The sequence below is a fragment of the Peromyscus eremicus genome, chromosome 1 (genome assembly GCF_949786415.1).
Source record: "Peromyscus eremicus chromosome 1, PerEre_H2_v1, whole genome shotgun sequence".
Lineage (NCBI taxonomy): Eukaryota > Metazoa > Chordata > Mammalia > Rodentia > Cricetidae > Peromyscus > Peromyscus eremicus.
The window spans coordinates 179140191-179154427 of NC_081416.1; positions in this window are offsets into that span (position 1 = coordinate 179140191).

Genomic DNA, 14237 nt, shown 5'->3' on the forward strand with positions numbered 1-14237 from the left:
TACCACCACTGTACATGCACATTCACAGGAGCGCCGGCTGAGCCCATCCCCCAGCCTGGACACTTGGTCCGGGAGTTGCTAAAGAGCCCTCATCCTCAGCCATCGCAGGAGCTTGTTGCCATGGAAACTGCAGCCGGCGTTTCCATGGAGAAAGAGCTGCAGAGTCTGGAATTTTCCAGGTTCTGAAGGTGAATGCACATTCGCTTGAAAACAACTTCGCACGTTTTGCACCTAGGCGATCCTACTTGGTAGCCCCTGGCCACTCATGGCTACTGGCCACTTGAGTGATGGCTTCTCCGAACAGAAGCGTGTCTCCATCAGAACACACGCACCAAGTGGTTGAGGTGTTATTGAAAAACCTGTTTTTGAAATAGTTGTCATACTTTGCATATTGATCAAGTTTGTGTGTGGTTTCTGTTTTTTAAAATTAATTTGTTTTGTGCGAGTAGAGGCGTGCTCGTATACCATAATAATACACACGTGGAGGTCAGAGGGCAAGTTGCAGGAGGTGGTGGGCTCCTACCATGTGGGCCCTGGGGATTGAACTCATGTCATCAGACTTGGCAGCAAGCCTTCAACCACTGAGCCATCTCTTCAACCCCTGTTGTTTTTTTACTGGAAGGATTACACACTTGGCATGCCATTATGGCTGAAGTTTCCTTGCTGTTGGATTGCACCATTATAGAATGTGTGTACATGAACAAATGATTTTTGGTTGTATAACTTGGGGTTGTTGGGCGTTTGTTTGCTTACTGCTTTTGTTGTTGTTGTTGTTGCTGTTTGTTTTTGAGACAAAGTCTCCTGTATGTCTAAAATTCACTACATAGTCTGTGATAATTTTGAACTTCTGATCTTCCGGCCTTCCCGAGTGCTGTTATTATGTGATTACAGGTTTGGCCCCACCATACCTGGTAATACTGGGTATTGAACTCTGGTCTTTGTGAATGCTGGGCCTGTATTCTATCAACTGAGCTACATCCCCAAACTCTCCTTGAATTTCTTTTTAAAGGGTTCACCATGCTAGGCATGGTAGCACAGTCTATAATCCCAATTTCTGGGAGGTGGAGGCAGGAGGATCAGGAGTTCAGGATCATCTTTGGCTACAGAGCAATTTCCAGGCCAGCCTAGAATACATGAGACCCTGAACCTCCAACAAACAAACAAGCAAACAACAACAACAACAAAAACCCTAACAACAATAATAGTAGACTTAGTTAAATATGGTAGCCAATGGGTTTATAGGTAACATTTTCAGTAGTGAATTAGGTGCAGTCCATGAGGTATAAAATCCTTTCTATTTTAGATGAGTGAACTTATTAAGTATATAGAAAGCCAAAATGAAACAATAAGTGTTGAGTTGGTGAGAGACAGAATGCAGCAAATCTCCATCAAGCTAGGAACTGAAGTTCCTAGCAGGCAGAGTTGGGTGTCCCCTCAGATGAGACTTCCAAAATAAAAGGACAAGCTAGCTAGAGATGACATCATCAGATCAGGCGTCTGCAAACGTACCCCAGAAACTGACTGGGGAAGTTGAGGCAGTCGGTTCCTGATTAAGCTTTCTCTCCACGACTGAGCTTCCCACGTCTGAACCTCTGGTTTATCTTTTCCATTGGGGGCACTTTTACATCGCAGAATTAAACAATAGTCACTCTGCCGGAAACGTTTCACCCACCAGCTGTCCTCACTGGCACAACGTGTTTACTCTGGGGCTGTTTTGTTCACTTCCCTCCTTTTCACAGAGTTGGGGGCCAGCCCATCCTCAGACAACGGGCCTCAGAAGACACTTGGGACAAACATGCTTGGGTTTGAAACGGGAGGAGCCAACCCCAGCTTCTCAGTGAGCTCAAACGGCCCATGACATTTACTGATATAATGTACATTACACAAGCGAATGGCCTTCTCCAGTGCAGACATCCAAACCCATTTCTGTGTTCCTGGCTTTTAAAATGCTGCGTCACACTGCAGCATGCAGCCGGCACCTCGCTTGCACATGCGTTCTAATGTATCTGCTTCTGACTGTCCACTCTCGTTTACAGTCTCAGGATGTCTCCCTGCAGATATGCAAAGCCTTTCTGAGTTTCTTGTTAGCCTTGTGCTGGAAACAGAACAGTCGGTCTAAAGGGCACATGTGCAAGCCTGGATGCCTGTTGCTATAACGTTTCCCAGGAACACTATGCCTGCCCCCTCCAGCCAGCTCCATTGCAGGAGTCTGCTTCCACCTCTGCCAACTCTATCAATTGCCTTTCCCTCTGGTAGGACAGTGATAGTTTGTTACTGTGGGTGTTTTCGTTTTGTGTAAAAGCCTGGCCTTGGGCAGTCTCCACAAGCTAGACTCTTGCCACTGTGCTGGCTAGCTTTGATTGTCGACTTGACACAACCTAAAACCACCTAGGAAGAGAGTCTCAGTGAGGGCGTGTCTGTTTATATTGGGTTGGCCTGTGAATATGTCTGTGGAAGGTTGCTCAGTTAGATTAATTGATCTTGGAAGACCCAGCCATTGTGGAGGACACCATTCCCTAGGCAGGGAGTCCTGAATTGTATCTGAGTGAAGAAACTCAACTGAGCAAGAAACTCAGTCCACAAGCAAGTAAGCATGCATGCATGCATTACCCTCAGTCCTAGACTGTGGATGAGGTGTGAACAACTGCTTCAGGCTCCGGCTACCTTGCCTTCCCCACCATGATGGACTGTGCTTTGAACTGTAAGATGAAACAAACCCTTCCTTCCTTAAGTTGCGTCTTTGTCAGAGTATTTTATCACAGCCACGGGAAAAGAGACCAAGACAACTCCCTTTCCTTCCTCCGTATTCTCACCTCTGTCCCTTTTCCTTCCCTGGCTCTGCGAGTTTAACAGCTCTTGGTAATGGCATATGAGAGAAATCAATCATGGAGAATGTACCTGTGTGTGTGTGTGTGTGTGTGTGTGTGTGTGTGTGTGTGTGTACTTGGCTACTTTCGCTTAGCAGTGATGTCTCCAGGGTTCAACTGAATTGCCTTGTGTCACAGCTCCCTTTTGTTCTGGGGTGTCCATAGACTACACTTCCCTTGTCCACACTGTCCCTGTTTCCTCTCTGTGGCTGTGATGAAATACCTGGATTAAGCTACTTACAGAAGAAATGGTTTGTTTTAGCTCACAATTCCAGGTTACACTTTTTCACCACGGGGAAGTTGAGGCAGAAACTGGACACAGCTAGTAACATCACAGCCACAGTCAAGGGCCAAAAGCAGTGAAGTGATGCATGACACTAGTACTTATCTCAATCTAGTCTCCTTTTTATTCATCCCAGGACCCAGCCCATGAAATGTAAAACATTCAGAGTGGGTCTTCTTACCTCAGTTAATGCAACTGAGGAAAATTGCTCACCTGCCTGCCCACAGGCTAGCCTGATCCAGATGGTCCCTCCTTGAGACTCTCTTCCAGATTCTAGATTGTGTCAAGGAGATAGCCAAAAGTCACTATCTCACCGTTCACCCATAGATTCACCCGTAGACACCAGGCCTGCTTCCGCCTTTGGGCTTCAACCGTTGCGTCATATGTAGGTTGTAGGGACCAGAGGCAGGGCTCAACCTTAACCCACAGCCATGCAAGCCTCATGGCCTGAGTTCAAGCTCCAGAATTCCTGTGAATGTGGAAAGGGAACCAACTGTACAAAAGTTTTCATCTGACTTTCACATGTGGCATGCCATGGGCAAACACACACACACACACACACACACACACACACATACACACACACAATTTATAAATAAAATATATATAAAACAGTAACAACAAGTAGATTAAAAAATCTGCACCTACTTCTCAAAAGCCAGACATTTTCTCTTTTAGAAATCTTCCCTTTCAGATTCCTGGAGCACTTAATACTTTTAATTTAACATTTTAATTGAATTTTTTTTGAAGATTTCTTCCATGTGTATAATGTATTTTGATTATATTCACCTCTTGCTCTTCCCTCTTAACTCCTCCCAAATCTACTCCCCTCTCCCAATCTCTTGTCCCTTTATTTTGCCCCCCCCACCACTGATTCGAGTTTGTGTTTTTGTGTTGCCCATATACTCAAAGGTGTGGGACTATCCACCTGAACATGGACAGCCAAAGGACTCACCATGATGTTTAGCTTTTGGACCCACTTATACTCTTTGGGAATGTGCTAGAATTCTTGGTGTTTTTTTGAGACAGGGTTTCTCTGCGTAGCACTTGCTGTCCTGGAACTCTCTCTTTTAGACCAGGCTGGCCTCAAAATCAGATAACAGCCTGCCTCTGCCTCCTGAGATCTGGGATTGAAGGTGTGTGCCACCACCGCCCAGTGACAGAATTCTTTAGACTACCCAATACGACACTTTCACCCAGTAGGCTATTCATTCCTATTCATGATACAACCTTTCATGTTCCAACCTTTATGGTTTTATGTAATCACAGTGAATATCCCTTTGTGTCTGTTAATTTGTGGATTTGTCTCCTCATGGTTATGCCAATATTCCTCTCCAGTGTTAAATGTCGCTAGACTCAGAAGAGAGCTTGAACAAAAAAAAATGTTCACCATTCTTGCTTTCAGAAAACTCTAGTCTTCATCAACAGCCTGATTCCATTTAGGGAAGAGGTTGGGACTGGGTTTGAATTGTGACCTGGCAGATCAGGAGCGCGCAAGTTTCTAATTGGAAACTTGTGTTCTTCCAAAAGGAGTCTTTGGACGTCGTTTCCTGGCCCCATCATCAGACTGTACTTAGTTCACGGACTCACCGTGGTTCATTTAGCTTGGCGCTCGGCAATAAACCAAGCAATACATACATCTCTTCCCCTGCAGGAAGCGGTTGGGTTTCTTGGAAGTATCTCAATTGGCCTCTGTTGGGAAGACAAGCATTTCCAAACCATAAAAACAGCCAGGGCTACCAGCTATATCTTTCCATGTCTGTCTTCTTTAGCTTTTCAATCCGTTTTCTTTTTGGGGGGTGGTTGGGGAGTGAGTAGGGGTGAAACACTGGCTGTCTCATTTTCTGATGTTCCTGTCCCAAAGCTTGCTCACACATTTCAGATTCCTACACACAGTCACTTTCAGGTTCAGAGCATGCTTCACAAACTCAGATCACATCCCAAGCTGAAACCATAGCCGGGGAGATGAGAAGAATCAGAGCTTTATTTCTTTGTATTCTTTCTGTCTGTCTCAAAAACCTAGGCACGTATATCCGAAGCAATTGTTTGCATTCCCTACAGGCAGCATGTGCAAGATTCAAAATATAGTATCCCTGAATCCCAAAGGAGGACCCCTAGGCAACCCCTCTCTACCCAGAAAACAGCTCACCCCTCATCCTGCATACTCGCACAGCAAAAAGAACTATTGGAGTGATTTAAGCAGAGAAGTCAGCCATAATTACCGCTGGGACCTGTTGCTCCTTAGGGGCAGGGATCATTTATATTCATTAATTTATATTCATGAGCATATGCATATGTAAATGAGTATGTGGGATGGAGGTGTGTGTGTGTGTGTGTGTGTGTGTGTGTGTGTGTGTGTGTGTGTGTGTAGGGAGAGGGTAGCACACCAATAATCACTGGTCCTCTAAATGTTTAAGCTTATTCCCCATAGACTATTGCTGCCCCCAGCCTGGGTCAGGACGTTTCTGTTTGTAGTAAAGAACAATTAAGGCAGAGATGGAGAACTAGTCACAGCTCTGAGAATGAGGGGACTGCTGAGTGCTTGGCCCTCCATGGGGCGTCTATGTAACCTCCTCCAAGGCCTAAGGAATACTGTAGAGGAGAGGTCGGAAAGACTTTAAGAGTCAGAGGGTGAGGAAGGGTGCCATGAAAAGCTGTCTTGTGGACATCACATGACTGTTGCAGTCATGAACACAAATCAAACAGTGAGGGAAGAACTTATTGGCGAGAAGGATGGGGTCAGGAGTGTAAGGGGCGTAAGAGTGGACAATGAGGGTGAAGGAGACCACGGCGCACTACCCAAATGTTCGAAATTGTCAGAAATAAACAAAAGCATCACTCGAGAACCTGTTAGAAATGCAGATTCATGGCACGCGCCTTTAATCTCAGCACTTGGAAAATGGAATCAGGTGGATTTCTGTGAGTTCAAGGCCAGCCTGGTCTACATAGGAAGTTTGAGGCCACAGTTACATAATGAAGCAGAGGGGCCGGAGAAGGAGAGGGAGAGAGGGAGAAAGGGAGAATGCAGATTCTTGGACCCCATGGGAACGTCTCTTACAGCAGTGGTTCCTAACATGTGGGTCAAGACCCTCACATGGTCATATTTTAGGTATTTACAAATAATTTTATGGTTGGGGGCGTCACCACAATATGGGGAACTCTATTAAAGGGGGCGTCGCTTTAGGGAGGCTGAGAAGCACTGTCTCAGCAGCTCTCTCGTACACAGTGGGTGTCTGCAGTGCTTAGCCCCCCCTGATTCCTTCTCCCGCCTCAGCCCCGGGAACATCATGTCCTCCCTCATAACTGTTGCTGGGTACGTGTGTTGTTTTTCTCCCGACAACCGGATGCAGGTACCTATTGCAGATGAGATCTATTTTGAAATAGGGAGCCTTGGGTAAGCTCGGGTGGGGGGTGGGGGGGTGGGGGGACGACAATGGGCTTGAGCCTACCGTGATGTTGCCCTCCCCACCTCGCCTCTGCATCAAAACAACTCATCATTAGGAACACTCTGTCCTCCTCATTTACCTGCCGTGGGTGATGGATGCAAGCTCGAGCTGTTGTCATGGAAACCTCAGCTCGGGAGAGATGAAGAGGGGCCCCGAGGAAAGCGCTTCGGAGCATGGAATTTTCCAAGCTCTGAAAAATAAATAAATAAAGACACACAGTATTCACAAAACCTCCCAGCTTGGCTTATACCCCACCTCCAATTTTAATAAAATGTTCCTGTTTGTAGAGAAGATTGCTGTGGAGTCTGGGGAAAAAAAATAAACCCGATCATGTTGTTTTCTGTATGATTTCAATTTTTTCCCCCTATGGATCTCAAGAGAAATAATTGAGAGCCGGGAATGAGAAGGGAAAGAGGAATCTTCTAGAAGGTGGGAGAGGCAGGGAAGTCGAGCTGAGTGGTCATCTAAGCTGGTAGCTGTTGGTGGCAGTCACATCAGAGGTGTGGAGGGTTGGAGGGCCGTAGCAGTCTTCCCAGTGTCGCTTCTGTTGATGTGATAAAACACTGACAGAGAGCAACGAACATGAGAAAGGGTTTATTCGACTCACACGTCCAGGTTACAGTCCCTCACGGGAAGAAGAGAAGGCATCAGGAATGTGAAACAGCTAGTCACATCACAGCCACAGTCAAGAGCAGAGAGAAATGCATGCATGCATGCATGCTGGTCTTCAGCTACCTTCCTCTACTTTTGATATGGTCCCGGGCCCCAAAGCAGAGAGTGGTACCACCCACATTCAAGTCCTTCCGCGTTAATACAAACAAGAGAATCCTCGAACACATGCCCCGCTGGCCAACGTGATCTAGACAGTCCCTCCCAGAGACTCTCTTCCCTGACGATCCCAGGTTGTGCCAAGTTGACTGCAGGAGCAAACCGGCAGAGCATTGTCCTGCTCTCTCTGCTTCCCACTGCTGAGGTCTAGCCATGTCCATGATATGACATCATTCATTCATCTGAAGCCCAGTGGCAATGACTATGTGTGCACATGTCACCATCTCTGCTCACAGGCTGGGTGACTTGTCCAGAATGGAAATGGATTTCTCACAGGCTGCAAGGCCAAGCTGAAGATGTCAGAATACTCCTCCTCTGGAGAGGGATGCCATCTTCATCTTGTGCCCATAGCTGGTGGAAAGAGCATGGCCGCTCTCTGGAATCTTTTTTCTTTAATAAACATTTTTCTTCATTTAAAATGGTTTTCTTGAATATATTTATTGGTGCGTGGTGCCTGTATGTGTACATGCACACCTGTGTTAAGGTCAGAGGACAACTTGAGGGTGTCAGTTCTCTCTTTCCCCCGTGGGTTCTGGAGATCAAACTCAGGTCATCAGGTTCAGGGAGCAAGCACCTTTAACCACTGAGCCATCTTGTTGGCCCCATTCATTTTTAAATTGGTAAATAACATGATGCATATTTTTGATGTATAATATAATTTTTGAAATAGGTACAGATTGTATGAAATGTCCACTTTAAGCTTATTAAGACTATTACCCCACCTATTTATCTCTGTGTGTGTGGAAAGAACACTTAGACCTACCCTGCTTTTTAGTGTGCCTCTGTATGACATGAGTACAGGTCATAGAAGAACTTTGGGGAGTCCATTCTTTCCTTCTACCTTGCTGAAGCAGGGTCTGTCATGTTTCCGCTGGGTACTCCAGGCATGGCTGATACTTAAGCTTCCTGCCAATTCTGTCTCTAACTCCCATCTTGCTATAGGGTTACAAACATTCATCACCACGCCTGACATTTTCTCTTTGAACTTGGGTTCTGAAGGTCAAACTCTGGTCCTCATGCTCATGTGGCAGTCACTTTTCCAACTGATATATCTCCCCAGCCCCTAAAACTACATTATTAATAGATACCTCTTAATTGTATATACTTGTGACATTATGTGTGACATTTCAATGCCTGTATGTGATCAGAACAATCACTGTGTCTATTGCCTAGGATTAGATCTCTTTTATAGAAACAGTCATCTTTTTCTTTCTTTTTTAAAAACTTGTCTGTTTTCCTTGTGTGTGCATGTGTACATGTGTGTGCATACGTGCATGTATATGCAGCACCCTCAGAGGCCAGAAGAGAACATCAGATCCCCACAGACACCCAAAACTAGTGCTGGGAACTGAACTAGCGTCCTCTGCAAGAGCACCTAGCCCTCTTACCACCCCTCCAGCCTCCTCAGCCCGTTCCTTATGTTAGTTACATAAGGTGTTTGACTGTCAGACCTACTTATCCATCATTGACCTGACCTGAGTTGGTCACTGGAGTCTAATTTATATGAAGGTTTCCCCAGTATATAAAGTCTTCCATTTCCATGAAACTAAATTTGTATATTTCTTATTTTGTGTTCAACAACTTTCCCGCCAGGGGTAGTAAGCCCTTCTTTTTGTTTCTTTCTCTCTGTTGCTTAGACTCTTTACCTGTCATGCACACGACTCGGGTTTTAAGTGCGGGCCATGCGCTATGGCCCAGGTGTGGAGGTCAGAAGATGATTTTGTTCTCTTTCCATCTTTGTGTGGGTTCCAGGGGCTGAACTCAGATGGTCCAGCTTACTCAGCAAAGTTCTAACCACTGAGCAATCTCACCTGCCCCAGACTAACCTCAGTATGGATGAAGAAAGATTTTCTTCCATTTTTGTTTCACGGTCTTGAAGAGGAGGCCATAAGACTATTCTCATCGTCCCACAGACTGCTGAGGAAAACTCTCAAAGGAAATGCCCATTGATGGCCACAGACACTTTCCATTATCTAGAGCCTGTCCTATAGCAAGTGTCTAAAGCTATGTCACCAACAGACTCTGGGCTTATCATGCACAAAGATGCAAAGTTTGGGCCTGGGGAGATGGCTCAGTGGTTGAGAGCTCTGGCTGCTCTTCCAGAGGACCTGGGTTCAATTCCCAGCACCCACATGGCAGCTCAGAGCTGTCTATAACTCCAGTTCCAGCGCATCTGACACTTTCACAGACATACATGCAGACAAAACATGAATGCACATGAAATATAACTAAATAAATTATTAAAGATTTAAAGTTTCACATTAATCGTACTATGGTGATTTCGTGTTGATGTGTGAAGATGCATTTAAAACCCCATTTAACACAAAATTATTATTAAAGTTAACCCCACTCATGTCTTCTAATACCAATTTAACTAGTAATTAGCAAAGGCCCACAGAAACTAGAAACATCTAGCAGAAAATTTTAAGCAGGGCTGAGATATGGGTCACTCAGTAGAGTGCTTGCTAACATTCACAAAGCCCAGGGTTCTATTTCTGAATAAACTGGGTGTGATGGCAAATGCCTCTAATCCCAGCACTTGGGAATCAGAGGCAGGAGGATCAGCAATTTGAGTTTATCTACAGGTACGCAGCAGGTTCGAAGGCCAGGCTGAGTTACACACGACCCTTGTCTCAAAAGAAAAACAAACAAACAAACAAACAAACAAACAAAAAAGAAATCTGAAATAATACACATAGGCTTGCATTATAAATCCCACAGACACGGTTACTCTTGGACTCTTCAAGAAGACATCTGGTAGTGTGGGAAGACTTGAGCCTAACCTAAATAAATAGAAAAGGAATTTCGGTGGTAGAAGCCTCTCTGACAGGAGACTCTCAGTCTTTTAGAAATAGTTTCAATGTCAACATAGGGTCCAGGTGCCAGATAAAACTTTGGTTCAACAACCCACCTCGGAATTTTTTTCCCTGATTAATGAGCTAAGTCGTGGACTGAAATCCAAGCAATATATACATGCCGCCATCCAGCTCAGGAAGAGACTGGGCTTTCTCGGAAAGAGTACAACCCAGCCAGTGTTCTGGGCGCCTCTGTTTCCAGGCCATAAAAACATATTTTTAAAAATTTCTATTTATTATTATTAGTCTGTGTGTGTGTGTGTGTGTGTGTGTGTGTGTGTGCGCGCGCGCGCGCCATGGCACATGTGTGGAAGTCAGAGAACAACTTTTGAGAGTTGATTCTTTCTTTCCACCTTGTTGAGGCAGGGTCTCTCTCAGAGAACCCCATGCTTCTTTACCCCCACCAAACACACACACACACACACACACACACACACACACACACACACACACACCAACACTAACCTACCTCCAAGCACCCAGCACAGAACTTTCAGTCACACGAGCACACACCCAGAAGCCAGAAGAAAGCGCCAAAATACTTTTAGAAATGACAGTCTAGCTTCGTCCAAGCGTTAGAAAAATACTCTTCGCTAAGGGAGGTGAAGGAATGGTGTGGAGTGCAGAATGGCGCCATGGAGTCTCTCTTCCTGTTTGTGGCACTCTGTAGACTTCTGGCTCAGTGTCTCTACCTCCAATTTCTCTCTAAGAGTGCTGGGATCACAGATGCGTGTTACCGCATTCAGCTTTGTTACAGGGATTCTGCATCTTGAACTCAGGTCATTAGGCTTGTTCAGCAAGCACTTCTACCACACGGAGCCAGCTCCCCCAAACCATAAAACTGTTAAGCTCTGGGAACTCAACTCTTAACCACTGAGCTATCTCTTCAGCCCCAGCCCTCGGGTTTTGAGACAGAATGTCACTGTATAGCTTAGGCTGGCCTTGAACGTAAAAGAGTCCACTGGTCTACCTCCAAGGGCTGTGCTTAGAGGTGGGGACACCACCACACCCTACTACAATCTACTTTAGTTTTTCAATATTTTATTTTAGGTATGTTTATCTGTGTATATGTAGCTGCATGGTGTTTGCTCAAATGTCCATGTGGGTGCCCAAAGAGCCTAGAAGTGGGCATCATCAGATCCTTTCCGAGCTGCAGTTCCAGGCGTTTTGTGCGTTGCCCAATATGGGTGCTGGGAACCAGATTCCGGTCCTCAGGATTGAATAGCATGTGCTCTTTAACCCCTGAGACCCCTCTCTGGTCTCCAGTGTATCTTTTTCACTACAACCTTCTGCCTTAATTTCTCTTCTGGTTACTTGACAAAATAAACCAACAAACCGGGCAGAGCGGCACACACCTTTCATCCCAGCACGTGAGCGGCCAGGAGCAAGCTGATCTCTGCGAGTTTGAGGCCTGCCCGGTCTACATAGCGAGTTCTAGACCAGAAAAAGCCAGTAGGGAGACTATGTTTCAACAACCAAAACACAGCAACAAAATCCCGACAGAAACAACTTAAGAGAAAAATGGGTTGTATTTTTCTTTCCAGTTCAAAGGTACAGTCCCTTAGGGTTGGGAAGTCAAAGCTCTGGGAGCTGGTGTGTTTTACATGGATGCTGAACTCAGGTCCTTATGCTGGGGCGGGCGCTTTGCTAACAGAAGCTCCACAATGAAACTCTTCAAACAAGCAAGCAAACAAACAGTATCAAATGTATGCATATGCACGTTACACACACATCTATACATGTTTATAGTCGATATTTACTGGCCAGCTAAGAACGTCATAACAAAGTATCCCAGACAATAGCTTACATGATGGAAGCGTTTTTCACGGGACGGGAGGTTGAGATTCGAGGCCAGGCCGACGCAGGGCTGCTCCCTTCTGAGGCCCCTCTCCCCGTGCCCTCACACGGACTTTCCTCTGTGCATGTCTGTATCTAAATTTCCTCTTTTCTTATGAAACCACCAGGCCTATTGGGTCGGGGCCCAGCCTAATGACTTCGTTTGACCTTAACTACCTCCTTCACGATCTTCACATCCAGGCGTATTCTGAGGCAGGGGAATTCAGAAAAGCAACATGTGATTTTGGTGGGAGTAGGGCGAGGGGTGGAGCAGGGTACGGGTGGGCGCAATTCAACCCACAACGACTCTGTGTCTCTGGCCGTGCCCAGCCTGGTCTTGGAACGCATGCTGTTTCTCCATGAGGAATTCAGTCAGCCACTTTTTTTTTTTAACTGAAGAAAATGAAGGATGTGAAATGGTGGGGTCGTATAGCAGGGTAGAGACCTCCTAAGAAGAGAAAGGAACCTCGGCTTGGCTCCGGGAAGGAAAAATGTTCTTCTGACATTTCACTGATCCAGTGGAAAAATGGAACGCCCAACCTCTGTTCAGATCTCTCTCAGTGTGCCTCATTAATTCCCTAGAAAGAACTTCTGGAAGTCAAGTTACTGGGTCAAAGTGGATAAAAGGGTCTCATGATTTGCTTGGATTAGTGAATTTTATCCCCTGTCGGGAGGCTCAGCCTTAATCCCTGTTTATTTGTTGTTGAATTTCCACGTGGCCACTTTAAGAGACAAGCAAATGGACATTTTGTTACTTAAAAAGTGACACGAGGCATAAATTTTTAGCTAATTATCTTGTGTTTTCACTCATGAGAACATTTCTGTTAGTTCTTGAAGAATTTGTTAGGTGTGGTGGAGTGGTGCACTCCCATAATCCCAGGACCCAGGAGGTGGAGGCAGGAGGATAGGGAATTCAAGGTCATCCTTGGTCACAAAGTCAATTCCGGGCTAGCCTTGGCTACACGAGAGAGATCCTGTTAAACCAAACAAAACACTGTTTGGGGTACAGAAGTGATGGTACCTGGATGCTGACTGGTTTCTGTGTCTAGACAGTGTAACCAGCTGGCAGAAATGAATATATATTTTTTTCAATTCTATTTTTAATTTTTTTCTTTATTTTTGGTAATTTTATACATGTATCCCATTAAATATGCTCATGTCTACCTTTCCCATTTCCACCTTTCAGAGTTCCCAAATATCATCCCAAACACACACCTTCCAACTTTAAGACTTTTTTTTTTTTTTTTTTAATAACCCACTAAGTCCCTTTAGGGCTGCCCATACGTGCATGATATGGGTCCATCCGCTGGAGCATTAGAAACCAGCAGTGGCCACATCTTCAAAAGAGAGAGCTTCTCCCTCCCACAGCGACTATCTGTTGCTACCCTGGAGACAACGTACCCCACATATGCTGGGACTTGGGCTGGCTTGACTTTGTGAGGCTCTTGTGTAGATTAACCACAGCTGCTGAGCTCACCAGCGCGCTGATAATGTCATATCCAGAAGATTCCTCCCCATCCTCGAGCTCTTAACATTCTTTCCGTTGCTGGAATAAAATGTCCTGACCAAAAAACAAAACAACTTATGGAGAAAGAGGTTACCATTCCAGGTCATAGTTCATCACTGTGTGTGTGGTGGTGGCGGGACTAACAGTGGCCAGAGCTTAAGAGAGCCGGTCACACCACATTCACAGTCAAGAGCAGAGAGGAACGGATGCATGCGGCACTCATGTGCTTGTTTGGTACCTGGCTCTGGAGTGCTGGGCCAGGTAGAGAGTGTAAGAGTTCCGTGAAATGGTATTGGAGACTGGAGATGAGGGTTCTCTATCCACCAATTCAAATAGGAGAGACACGACATTTTCCTGGGAGAAAATTCCTATCTCTAAGGAGATGGAGGTCTCATCCCTCTTTTAGGATCTGTAAGTTATTAATGCTTGCTGCAAGGGAGAGAAAGACATTTTTCCTCAGTGGTGTCATCGCTAGTAAGTTGCCCGTGCTCCTGTAAATAGCCCTCCACCCGTGTTTGTGTAAGTAATGCTAATTGAACTCACTGTAGTGCGCGCGCACACGGACAGACAGACAGATATGAAACCAGGAAGGAGGAGAATCGAGAAGAGAAAGGC